Raw genomic sequence first — 13,158 nt, forward strand, 5'->3', positions numbered from 1 at the left:
CTCTAACAATAAAACCAATGTTCTTAACCTATCATGCAGTCTCTCTTCATCAACCTGAATGGTTTAACTGAAAATCCAAAATTTAATTGACAAACAAAAGATATCATGAGACAGGTTTTGATTACCTTGCAGATGAATGGTGTAATGTTGCAGTATCCTCTGGCCATTTACAAGAGTGAAAGCCTACAAGAAAGAAAAGGAATTAATGCTGGGCATTGAAGGAGATAGAGGTTTTAGATAAGCAGAGGGAAGGAATGAGCCATTCCAGGTACTTAAAATAGAATAAAAGATGAGAAACTTTAAGGTGATGTGGGGTTAACAGTCAATAGATATTATAGCTGTAGAGTAGGGCTGAAGATACCAAAGAGTAGAAGTTTGGGTGGAAAAAGTTGGGGCAGAGTGTGTGCTGTAGATTGGGGAAGACAGGAGAGAGTACTTAAATAGTAGACTCAAGAGTTGTGACACAGTCACTCATCAGTGGAGAAACAGTCAAAGTGTTCTGTGGTCGTTTTGAGCAAGGGCTCTGATATCGCACATATCTGTGTCTGGGTCACAGCTCTGTCTCTTGTTATCCTGTGTAAATTACTAACTCTCTCTTAAACCTCACTCAGTTGCCTTATCTGTAAAATGGGAATAATAGTATGCAGAAGTATTGCAAGGCTAGTTTGGAAGCAACTGGAGTAATCCATGTATAATGTAATAAAGACCTGCAATTGGAGGGTTGCCAAGGAATTAATAAAGAAGGGAAAGAGATCATGAAGATCACTGAGTCTTATTACATTTATATATTGAATAAGGTAACAGAGAATTCGTGATTAGTTTAAGGTCATTCAGTGTGTTCCGTTTAGATGAGATTATAATTCAGGTTCCTGCCTTGCTGGCCTGTACTCTTTCCAGTATGCCATTGTGTATGTGGAACATTCACTAAGTGCACTTGAAAACTCACCAAACTAGGCCATATTCTAGGCCATAAAATAAGTATCAGTAAATTTAAAGGAGTGAAATCATATAAAGAATGATATCTAATGACAACAAAATTATAGTATACATCAATAATAGAAAGGTAGGGATTTCTCTGGTGGTCCAGTGGTTAAGAATCCACCTTCCAGTGCAAGGGATGCTGGTTCGATCCCTGGTTGGGAAACTAAGATCCCACATGCCTCAGGGCAGCTAAGCCTTCGTGCTGCAACTGAGACCCGATTCAGCCAAATAGATATTTTTTAAAAAATAAATAATAGAAAAGTATCAGGAAAATACCCAAATATTTGGAAATTAAACAGCATCCTTTTATGGTCAAAGTAGAAATCACAAGGGAAATTAGAAAATATCCTGAATGAAGATGAAAACAGATATATCAAAATTAGTGGCAGGCAGTTAAAGAAGTGCTTAAGGGGACATTTATAGCTTTAAATGCTTATTAAAATTCAAGGAAGATCCAAAGTCAGTGATATGACTTTCACCTTACGAAGCTAAAACAAAACAAAACAAAAAGTCCCAAAGTAAGTAGAAGGAAGGAAATGATAACAGATAAAAGCAGAAATCAATGACAAAAAATAGACAAACAAGAGAAAAAACTAATGAAACCATAAGCTAGTTCTTTGAAAAGACCAGTAAGATTATTGATTGAATTGATCAGAAGGGAAAGAGAGTACGCATAAATTACCAATATCAGGAATGAAAGGAAGGTCATCACAGGATATCCCAGAGATAGTAAAGGTAGTAAGGAATTACTCTTGAATAGCTGTATCCTTGAATACTGAAAAATGAATTTAACAACTTGGAAGAAATGGGGAAAATTCTTTTTTTTTTTAATTTACTTATTTTATTTATTTATTTTTGGCTGTGTTGGGTCTTTGTTGCTGTGCGTGGGCTTTCTCTAGTTGCAGCGAGCAGGGGCTACTCTTCATTGAGGTGTGCAGGCTTCTCATTGCTGTGGCTTCTCTTGTGGAGCACGGGCTTTAGGCACGCATGCTTCAGTATTTGTGGCATGTGGGTTCAGTAGTTGTGGCTCGTGGGCTCTAGAGCACAGGCTCAGTAGTTGTGGCGCACGGGCTCAGTTGCTCTTCGGCATGTGGGATCTTCCCAGAACCAGGGCTTGAACCCATGTGCCCTGCATTGGCAGGCAGATTCTTAACCACTGCGCCACCAGGGAAGTCCAGTGGGGAAAATTCCTGAAAGACACAACTCCCGAAATTGACTGAAGAAATAAAAAATCTGAATAGTCCTATATTTATTAAAGAAATTGAATTTATAATTTAGAACTTTCCCACAAAGAAAACTCTAGGCCCAACTGACTTCACTGGTGAGTTCTAACAAACATTTAAAGGAGAAATAATATCAGTCATACACACATTCTTTCAGAAAGTAGAGGAAGATGGAACACTGCTCATCTTATCTTATGAGACCAGCATTATGAGACCAGACAGAGATATTACAAGAAGAGAAAACTACAAGCCAATGTCTCTGGGAAACATACATATAAAAACCCATATCAAAGTACTAGTAATACAACAATACATCAATACATACAATACATACAACAAAACATACAATACATTTAGAACAATATACCATGATCAACCAGAATTTATTCCAATAATGCAAAGTTGGTTTAACATTCAAAGTTCATCACTGTATTCATAATTATCCATTTGACAGAACTCAACACTCATTCATGATAAAAACTCAACATACTAGGAGTAGAAAAGAATTTCTTCAATCTGATAAAGGTTGTTTATTTTATTTTATTTTATTTTTTTACAACTTTATTGGAGTATAATTGCTTCACAATGGTGTATTAGTTTCTGCTTTATAACAAAGTGAATCAGTTATACGTATACATATGTTCCCATATCCCTTCCCTCTTGCGTCTCCCTCCGTCCCACCCTCCCTATCCCACCCCTCCAGGCAGTCACAAAGCACCGATCTGAACTCCCTGTGCTATGCAGCTGCTTCCCACTAGCTATCTACCTTACGTTTGGTAGTGTATATATGTCCATGTCTCTCTCTTGCTTTTTCACAGCTTACCCTTCCCCCTCCCCATATCCTCAAGTCCATTCTCAAGTAGGTCTGTGTCTTAATTCCTGTTTTACCCCTAGGTTCTTCATGAAATTTTTTTCCTTAAATTCCATATATATGTGTTAGCATATGGTATTTGTCTCTCTCTTTCTGACTTACTTCACTTTGTATGACAGACTCTAGGTCTATCCACCTCATTACAAATAGCTCAATTTCGTTTCTTTTTATGGCTGAGTAATATTCCATTGTATATATGTGCCACATCTTCTTTATCCATTGATCCGGTGATGGACACTTAGGTTGTTTCCATCTCTGGACTATTGTAAAGAGCTGCAATGAACATTTTGGTACATGACTCTTTCTGAATTATGGTTTTCTCAGGGTACATGCCCAGTAGTGGGATTGCTGGGTCATATGGTAGTTCTATGTAGTTTTTTTTTTTTTTTTTTTTTTTGTTGCTGTACACCGGCCTCTCACTGTTGTGGCCCCTCCCGTTGCGGAGCACAGGCTCCGGACCTGCAGGTTCAGTGCCCATGGCTCATGGACCCAGCTGCTCCGCGGCATGTGGGATCTTCCCGGACTGGGGCATGAACCTGTGTCCCCTGCATTGGCAGGCGGACTCTCAACCACTGCGCCACCAGGAAAGCCCCTATTTGTAGTTTTTTAAGAAATCTCCATACCGTTCTCCATAGTGGCTGTAACAATTCACATTCCCACCAGCAGTGCAAGAGTGTTCCCTTTTCTCCACACCCTCTCCAGCATTTATTGTTTCTAGATTTTTTGATGATGGCCATTCTGACTGGTGTGAGATGATATCTCATTGTAGTTTTGATTTGCATTTCTCTAATAAGTAAAGATGTTGAGCATTCTTTCATGTGTTTGTTGGCAGTCTGTATATCTTCTTTGGAGAAATGTCTATTTAGGTCTTCTGCCCATTTTTGGATTGGGTTGTTTGTTTTTTTGTTATTGAGCTGCATGGGCTGCTTATAAATTTTGGAGATTAATCCTTTGTCAGTTGCTTCATTTGAAAATATTTTCTCCCATTCTGAGGGTTGTATTTTAGTCGTGTTTATGGTTTCCTTTGCTGTGCAAAAGCTTTGAAGTTTCATTAGGTCCCGTTTGTTTATTTTTGTTTTTATTTCCATTTCTCTAGGAGGTGGGTCAAGAAGGATCTTGCTGTGATTTATGTCATAGAGTGTTCTGCCTATGTTTTCCTCTAAGAGTTTGATAGTTTCTGGCCTTACATTTAGGTCTTTAATCCATTTTGAGCTTATTTTTGTGTATGGTGTTAGGGAGTGATCTAATCTCATACTTTTACATGTCCCTGTCCAGTTTTCCCAGCACCAGATATTGAAGAGACTGTCCTTTCTCCACTGTACATTCCTGCCTCCTTTATCAAAGATAAGGTGACCATATGTGCGTGGACTTATCTATGGGCTTTCTATCCTGTTCCATTGATCTATCTTTCTGTTTTTGTGCCAGTACCACACTGTCTTGATTACTGTAGCTTTGTAGTATAGTCTGAAGTCAGGGAGCCTGATTCCTCCAGCTCCGTTTTTCGTTCTCAATATTGCTTTGGCTATTCGGGGTCTTTTGTGTCTCCATACAAATTGTGAAATTCTTTGTTCTAGTTCTGTGAAAAATGCCAGTGGCAGTCTGATAGGGATTGCATTGAATCTGTAGATTGCTTTGGGTTGTAGAGTCTTTTTCACAATGTTGATTCTTCCAATCCAGGAACATGGTATATCTCTCCATCTATTTGTATCATCTTTAATTTCTTTCATCAGTGTCTTATAATTTTCTGCATACAGGTCTTTTGGCTCCTTAGGTAGGTTTATTCCTAGATATTTTATTCTTTTTGTTGCAATGGTAAATGGGAGTGTTTTCTTGATTTCACTTTCAGATTTTTCATCATTAGTATATAGGATAGCCAGAGATTTCTGTGCATTAATTTTGTATCCTGCTACTTTACCAAATTCATTGATTAGCTCTTGTAATTTTCTGGTAGCATCTTTAGGATTCTCTATGTATAGTATCAAGTCATCTGCAAACAGTGAGAGCTTTACTTCTTCTTTTCCAATTTGGATTCCTTTTATTTCCTTTTCTTCTCTGATTGCTGTGGCTAAAACTTCCAAAACTAAGTTGGATAAGAGTGGTGAGAGTGGGCAGCCTTGTCTTGTTCCTGATCTTAGTGGAAATGGTTTCAGTTTTTCACCATTGAGGACAATGTTGGCTGTGGGTGTGTCATATATGGCCTTTATTATGTTGAGGAAAGTTCCCTCTATGCCTACTTTCTGCAGGGTTTTTATCATAAATGGGTGTTGAATTTTGTCGAAAGCTTTCTCTACATCTATTGAGATGATCATATGGTTTTTCTTCTTCAATTTGTAAATATGGTGTATCACGTTGATTTATTTGCATATATTGAAGAATCCTTGCATTCCTGGAATAAACCCCACTTGATCATGGTGTATGTCTTAATGTTCTGTTGGATTCTGTTTGCTAGTATTTTGTTGAGGATTTTTGCATCTATGATCATCAGTGTTATTGGCCTGTAGTTTTCTTTCTTTCTGACATCCTCGTCTGGTTTTTGTATCAAGGTGATGGTGGCCTCATAGAATGAGTTTGGGAGTGTTCCTCCCTCTCCTATATTTTGGAAGAGTTTGAGAAGGATAGGTGTTATCTCTTCTCTAAATGTGATAGAATTCGCCTGTGAAGCCATCTGGTCCTGGGCTTTTGTTTGTTGGAAGATTTTTAATCACAGTTTCAATTTCAGTGCTTGTGATTGGTCTGTTCATATTTTCTATTTCTTCCTGATTCAGTCTTGGCAGGTTGTGCATTTCTAAGAATTTGTCCATTTCTTCCAGGTTGTCCATTTTATTGGCATAGAGTTGCTTGTAGTAATCTCTCATGATCTTTTGTATTTCTGCAGTGTCAGTTGTTACTTCTCCTTTTTCATTTCTAATTCTATTGATTTGAGTCTTCTCCCTTTTTTTTTTTTTGATGAGTCTGGCTAATGGTTTATCAATTTTGTGTACCTTCTCAAAGAACCAGCTTTTAGTTTCATTCATCTTTGCTATCGTTTCCTTCCTTTCTTTTTCATTTATTTTTGACCTGATTTTTATGATTTCTTTCCTTCTGCTAACTTTCAGGTATTTTTGTTCTTCTTTCTCTAACTGCTTTAGGTGCAAGGTCAGGTTGTTTATTAGAGATGTTTCCTGTTTCTTAAGGGGGGATTGTATTGCTATAAACTTCCCCCTTAGAACTGCTTTTGCTGCATTCCATAGGTTTTGGGTCATCGTGTCTCCATTGTCATTTGTTTCTAGGTATTCTTTTATTTCCTCTTTGATTTCTTCAGTGATCACTTCATTATTAAGTAGTGTATTGTGTAGCCTCCATGTGTTTGTATTTTTTACAGATCTTTTCCTGTAATTGACGTCTGGTCTCATAGCATTGTGGTCGGAAAAGATACTTGGTACAATTTCAATTTTCTTAAATTTAGCAGGGCTTGATTTGTGACCCAAGATATGATCTATTCTGGAGAATATTCCATGAGCACTTGAGAAAAATGTGTATTCTGTTGTTTTTGTATGGAATGTCCTATAAATATCAATTAAGTCCATCTTGTTTAATGTATCATTTAAAGCTTGTGTTTCCTTATTTATTTTCATTTTGGATGATCTGTCCATTGGTGAAAGTGGGGTGTTAAAGTCCCCTACTATGAATGTGTTACTGTCAATTTCCCCTTTTATGGCTGTTAGTATTTGCCTTATGTATTGAGGTGCTCCTATGTTGGGTACATAAATATTTACAATTGTTATATCTTCTTCTTGGATCGATCCCTTGATCATTATATAGTGCCCTTCTTTGTCTCCTCTAATAGTCTTTATTTTAAAGTCTATTTTGTCTGATATGAGAATTGCTACTCCAGCTTTCTTTTGGTTTCCATTTGCATGGAATATCTTTTTCCATCCCCTTACTTTCAGTCTGTATGTGTCTCTAGGTCTGAAGTGGGTCTCTTGTAGACAGCATATATATGGGTCTTGTTTTTGTATCCATTCAGCCAATCTGTGTCTTTTGATGGGAGCATTTAGTCCATTTACATTTAAGGTAATTATCGATATGTATGCTCCTATTCCCAATTTCTTAATTGTTTTGGGTTCGTTATTGTAGGTCTTTTCCTTCTGCTGTGTTTCTTGCCTAGAGAAGTTCCTTTAGCATTTGTTGTAAAGCTGGTTTGGTGGTGCTGAACTCTCTCAGCTTTTGCTTGTCTGTAAACGTTTTAATTTCTCCATCAAATCTGAATGAGATCCTTGCTGGGTAGAGTAATCTTGGTTGCAGGTTTTTCTCCTTCATCACTTTAAATATGTCCTGCCAGTCCCTTCTGGCTTGCAGAGTTTCTGCTGAAAGATCAGCTGTTAACCTGATGGGGATTCCCTTGTGTGTTATTTGTTGTTTTTCCCTTGCTGCTTTTAATATGTTTTCTTTGTATTTAATTTTTGACAGTTTGATTAATATGTGTCTTGGCGTATTTCTCCTTGGATTTATTCTGTATGGGACTCTCTGTGCCTCCTGGACTTGATTAACTATTTCCTTTCCCATATTGGAGAAGTTTTCAACTGTAATCTCTTCAAATATTTTCTCAGTCCCTTTCTTTTTCTCTTCTTCTTCTGGAACCCCTATAATTCGAATGTTGGTGCGTTTAATGTTGTCCCAGTGGTCTTTGAGACTCTCCTCAGCTCTTTTCATTCTTTTTTCTTTCTTCTGCTCTGCAGTAGTTATTTCCACTGTTTTATCTACCACGTCACTTATCCGTTCTTCTGCCTCAGTTATTCTGCAATTGATCCCATCTAGAGTATTTTTAATTTCATTTATTGTGTTGTTCATCGTTGCTTGTTTCATCTTTAGTTCTTCTAGGTCCTTGTTAAGTGTTTCTTACATTTTCTCTATTCTATTTCCAAGATTTTGGATCATCTTTACTATCATTATTCTGAATTCTTTTTCAGTTAGACTGCCTATTTCCTCTTCATTTGTTAGGTCTGGTGGGTTTTTATCTTGCTCCCTCACCTGCTGTGTGTTTTTATGTCTTCTCATTTTGCTTATCTTACTGCGTTTTGGGTCTCCTTTTTGCAGGCTGCAGGTTCATCGTTCCCGTTGTTTTTGGTGTCTGTCCCCAGTGGCTAACGTTGGTTCAGTGGATTGTGTAAGCTTCCTGGTGGAGGGGACTAGTGCCTGTGTTCTGGTGGATGAGGCTGGATCTTGTCTTTCTGCTGAGCAGGTCCACGTCTGGTGGTGTGTTTTGGGGGTGTCTGTGGACTTACTATGATTTTAGGCAGCCTCTCTGCTAATGGGTGGCATTGTGTTCCTGTCTTGCTAGTTGTTTGGCATAGGGTGTCCAGCACTGTAGCTTGCTGGTCGTTGAGTGAAGCTGGGTGCTGGTGTTGAGATGGAGATCTCTGGGAGATTTTCGCCATTTGATATTATGTGGAGCTGAGAGGTCTCTTGTGGACCCGTGTCCTGAAGTTGGCTCTCCCACCTCAGAGGCACAGCACTGACTCCTGGCTGCAGCACCAAGAGCCTTTCATCCACATGGCTCAGAATAAAAAGGAGAAAAAGTAGAAAGGGAAGGAGAAGCGGAAGGGGTATGGGGAGGGGTATGGGGAGGGGGAAAGAAAGAAAGGAAGGAAGGAAGAAAGAAGGGAGCGAGGGAGGGAGAGAGGGAGGAAGGAGGGAAGGCAGGAAAAAAGAAAGAAGATAAAGTAAAATAAAATAAAGTATGATAAAATATAATAAAGTTATTAAAATAAAAAGTAATTATTAAAAAAAACGGATGGATAGAACCTTGGGACAAATGGTGGAAGCAACGCTATACAGACAAAATCTCACATAGAAGCATACACATACACACTCACAAAAAGAGGAAAAGGGGAAAAAATCATAAATCTTGCTCTCAAAGTTCTTCACCTCCTCAATTTGGGATTATTCGTTGTCTAAAGGAGCGAAGGAAGGAAAGAAAGAAAGAATATAAAGTAAAATAAAATCAAGTAAGATAAAATAAAGTTATTAAAATAAAAAATAATTATTAAGGAAAAAAAATTTTAAAAAAAATAACGGATGGATAGAGCCCTAGGACAAATGGTGGAAGCAAAGCTGTACCGACAAAATCTCGCACAGAAGCATACACATACACACTCACAAAAAGAAGAAAAGGGGAAAAAATCATAAATCTTGCTCTCAAAATCCACCTCCTCAATTTGGGATGATTCGTTGTCTATTCATGTATTCCACAGATGCAGGGTACATCAAGTTGATTGTGGAGCTTTAATCCGCTGCTTCTGAGGCTGCTGGGAGAGATTTCCCTTTCTCTTCTTTGTGCTCACAGCTCCCGGGTCTCAGCTTTGGATTTGGCCCCGCCTCTGCATGTACGTCACCGGAGGGCGTCTCTTCTTCGCTCAGACAGGACGGGGCTAAAGGAGCAGCCGCTTCAGGGACTCTGGCTCACTCAGGCCGGGGGGAGGGAGGGATACGGAGTGCAGGGCGAGCCTGCGGCGGCAGAGGCCGGCATGATGTTGCACCAGCATAAGGTGCACCATGCGCTCTCCCAGGGAAGCCGTCCCTGGATCCCGGGACCTGGCAGTGGTGGGCTGCACAGCCTCCCCAGAAGGGGGGCGTGGACAGTGACCTGCGCTCACACACAGGCCTCTTGGCAGCAGCAGCAGCCCCAGCGTCCCACGCCCGTCTTGGGGGTCCGCGCCCGTCTCTGAGCTCCTTTAAGCAGCGCTCTTAATCCCCTCTCCTCGCACACCAGGAATCAAAGAGGGAAGAAAAAGTCTCTTGCCTTTTCCGCAGGTGCAGACTTTTCCCCGGACTCCCTCCCGGCCAGCTGTGGTGCACTAACCCCCTGCAGGCTGTGTTCACGCCGCCAACCCCAGTCCTCCCCCTGCGATCCGACCGAAGCCCGAGCCTCATTTCCCAGCCCCGTCCATCCCGGCGGGCGAGCAGACAAGCCTCTCGGGCTGGTGAGTGCCGGTCGGCACCAATGATCTGTGCGGGAATCTATCTGCTTTGACCTCCGCACCCGTTGCTGTGCTCTCCTCCACAACTCCGAAGCTTTCCCCCTCCGCCACCTGCAGTCTCCACCGGCGAAGGGGCTTCCTAGTGTGTGGAAACCTTTCCTCCTTCACGGCTCCCTCCCACTGGTGCAGGACCCATCCCTATCCTTTTGTCTCTGTTTATTCTTTTTTTCTTTTGCCCTACCCAGGTACGTGGGGAGTTTCTTGCCTTTTGGGAGGTCTGAGGTCTTCTGCCAGCGTTCAGTAGGTGTTCTGTAGGAGTTGTTCCACGTGTAGATGTATTTCTGGTGTATCTGTTGGGAGGAAGGTGATCTCCGCGTCTTATTCTTCCGCCATCTTCCCTGGAATTCTCAAGGTTGTTTATTTAAAAAAAAAAAAGAAAGAAAGAACAAGTAACATCACACTTAATGGTGAAAAACTAAATGTTTTTTCCCCTAAGATCAGGAAAAGAAATCTGCTCTCACCCTACTAATCAACATATATCAGAACTTGTAGCCAATACAATAAGACAGGAAGAAAAAATAAAGAAAACAGTTTAGAAAGGAAGGGTAAAACTATCTTATTTGCTGATGGCATTGAGCTCAAGAAAAATCCAAAGGAATCTACAAAGAAACTAGAGTGTAATTAGTGGTGTCACAGGATACAAGGTCAATGTACAAAACTCAATTATATTTCTATATACTCACTGCAAATAATTGGAAAAACAATTCCATTTACAATAAATTCAAAAAGAACATGAAATACTTAGGGATAAATTTAACTAATATGTGTCAGACCTATACACTGAAAACTATAAAACACTGCTGAGAGAAATTAAAGAAGACCTAAATAAATGGAGAGAGATAGCTTGTTCATGAATTGGAACACTCACTTTTGTTCAGATGTTACTTCTTCCCAAATTGGCCTATAAATTCAGTGCAATCCCAATCAAAATCTCAACAGGTTTTTTTGTAGAAATTTCACACTGATACTAGAATTTATTTGGAAATGCAAAGGAATAGAATAGCCAAAAATAGTTTTGTAAAAGAACTTGACTTCAAGACTTACTGTAAAGCTTCAATAATAAAGACAGTTTGATACTGGTACAAAGATTGACATATAGACCAATAGATCTGTAAGTCCAGAATTAGACCCATATATGATCAATTCATTTTCAACAAAGGTGCCAAGGTATTTAAATGAAGAAAGGATTTTTTTTTCAATAAATGGTGCTGAAACAAGCAGATATCCATATGGAACAACCACAAACAAATTAACCCCAACTCTTACCTCACACTGTTCCAAAAAATTAACTCAAAATGGATCATAGACCTAGACCTAAAAGCTAAAATAAAACTTGTAGAAGGAAATCTAGGAAAAAATTTTTGTTACCTTGTGGTAGGCAAAGATTTCTTACGTGGGAAACAAAAACCATAAACCATGAAAGAAAAACATCAATTTAATAGGCTTCATCATAATTTTAAAATTCTCTTCAAAAGACCCTGCTTAACAAATGAAAAGGCAGGGGAAAATATTTATACATCTGACAAGTATGAGTATGTCATGAGTGAGGACTCCACAAAAGGCAATGGAATTAGGAGGGAATTGGGACTTCAGTGCACCCCCTGTGAACTGAGACCAGTGCGCTCAGGTACAGGAATCCTGGGGGAACTATCTTGGCCACAAAGGTCTGGTTTTATGGGCCTGGCAATGCAACCGCTGTATTCTGTTTTAACAATTGAAGTACAGCAGCAAGAAGTCCAGGCAGAGTCAGCTCAGGAGATTAGCCTATAGGCAGCTGTTGTTTCAAGCCTGCCCATAGGAGGCTACTGGGCCCCGTCCTGAGGAGGACAGACCATCAGGGTTCCTCCTACTCCTTGGGGTAGGACTTCACAACAGGGCTCTAGTTGTGGAAGGAGGCTGGAATTACAGACCGGGTGGAGAAGTGGGAAAATCTTTAGAGGTAGAACTGAAGCAGAAGTCAAGTCCTCTGGACAGGAACAACCAGGTGGGATAGGGGTGAGAGGCAAGAAGGGCATTGTGAGGTCAGGAGGCAGGAGGTAGAGGTGGGCATCCCTGGAGGGGATGGTCCAGGGTTTGGTGGAAGAGATGGAAACTCCAGGAATTAATAAGAGATCATATCAGTTGTTGGGCCATGGGATACAGGGAGCCTCCAATTATTGTTTCTCACAACTATGTTTCAGATGCTCTGCTAGACACTTTATATGTTTTATCTCTGATCTTTGCATACCTTTGAATAAAGTAATATAATTGTGCTTTCACAAAAAAAGAATCCCAGGCAAAAAGGTAGGTTACGTAGGCTGCTTGCACACTCTGGCGCATGCTACTGTGGTCTTGCCTGGATCACTGTAATGGTCTCCCAGTTGGTCTCTTTGCATTCACTCTGTCTGCCCTGCCTTCCCACATCCCCTTCAAGTAATTCTTCAGTAGACTGATCTTCGCAAAATATAAAATCCAAATGTGTCACCCCCTTCTGCTTAAAATTTGTCACTGGTTGTTTCCCGTTGCTGTTAGGATTGAGCCCAAATTCCTTATCATGGTCTACTGTGGTAGATTTGGCCTCTGCCTGTCTCTTCATCCTCATCTCTCACCAGCCTTCGTATACTCTGTACTCCAGATATCCTGGCCTTCTATTACATTTCTCAAACATTCCATACTTGCTCCTACTGCAGTGTTCCGTAAGCCTGGGACTCGCCCTTCTTACCTCCCCGTCTCCAGTTTCAGCCTCACCCACTCCCACTTAACGGTCAGACTTTCACTTCACCACCACTTCCTCAGGGAAGCCTTCCTTTGCCAGTGAGTCCAGTCAGTCTATTGTATGCTTTGTAGAAACACATTTTTTTTCCTTTAATAGCACCTATCAGTTTGTAGTTGTATTCTTGTTAGTGCCATTATTTGACTAATAACTTTACCCCAGTGGAATGTAAGCCCTGTGACAGCAGGATCCACATTTGTTCTCATTTATCACTGAATCCCAGTGACTAGCACAGTGCCTGGCATGTGGTTGGCACTTGGTAAACACTTGAAGTAATGAATGGGTTGGCTTTGGAGTTGGTCATGGCTGAAC

At 40.3% G+C, this 13,158-nt stretch overlaps 1 protein-coding gene across 4 annotated transcripts in view; it reads left to right on the forward strand.

Annotated features, from left to right (window-relative positions):
* The window catches only part of HELQ (helicase, POLQ like), a 53,780-nt gene that overhangs the window by 19,932 nt on the left and 20,690 nt on the right, over positions 1-13,158 (forward strand). The gene's annotated exons all lie outside the window — the stretch shown is intronic.

The sequence above is a fragment of the Mesoplodon mirus genome, assembly GCF_964341445.2.
Source record: "Mesoplodon mirus genome assembly, chromosome: 2".
NCBI lineage: Eukaryota > Metazoa > Chordata > Mammalia > Artiodactyla > Ziphiidae > Mesoplodon > Mesoplodon mirus.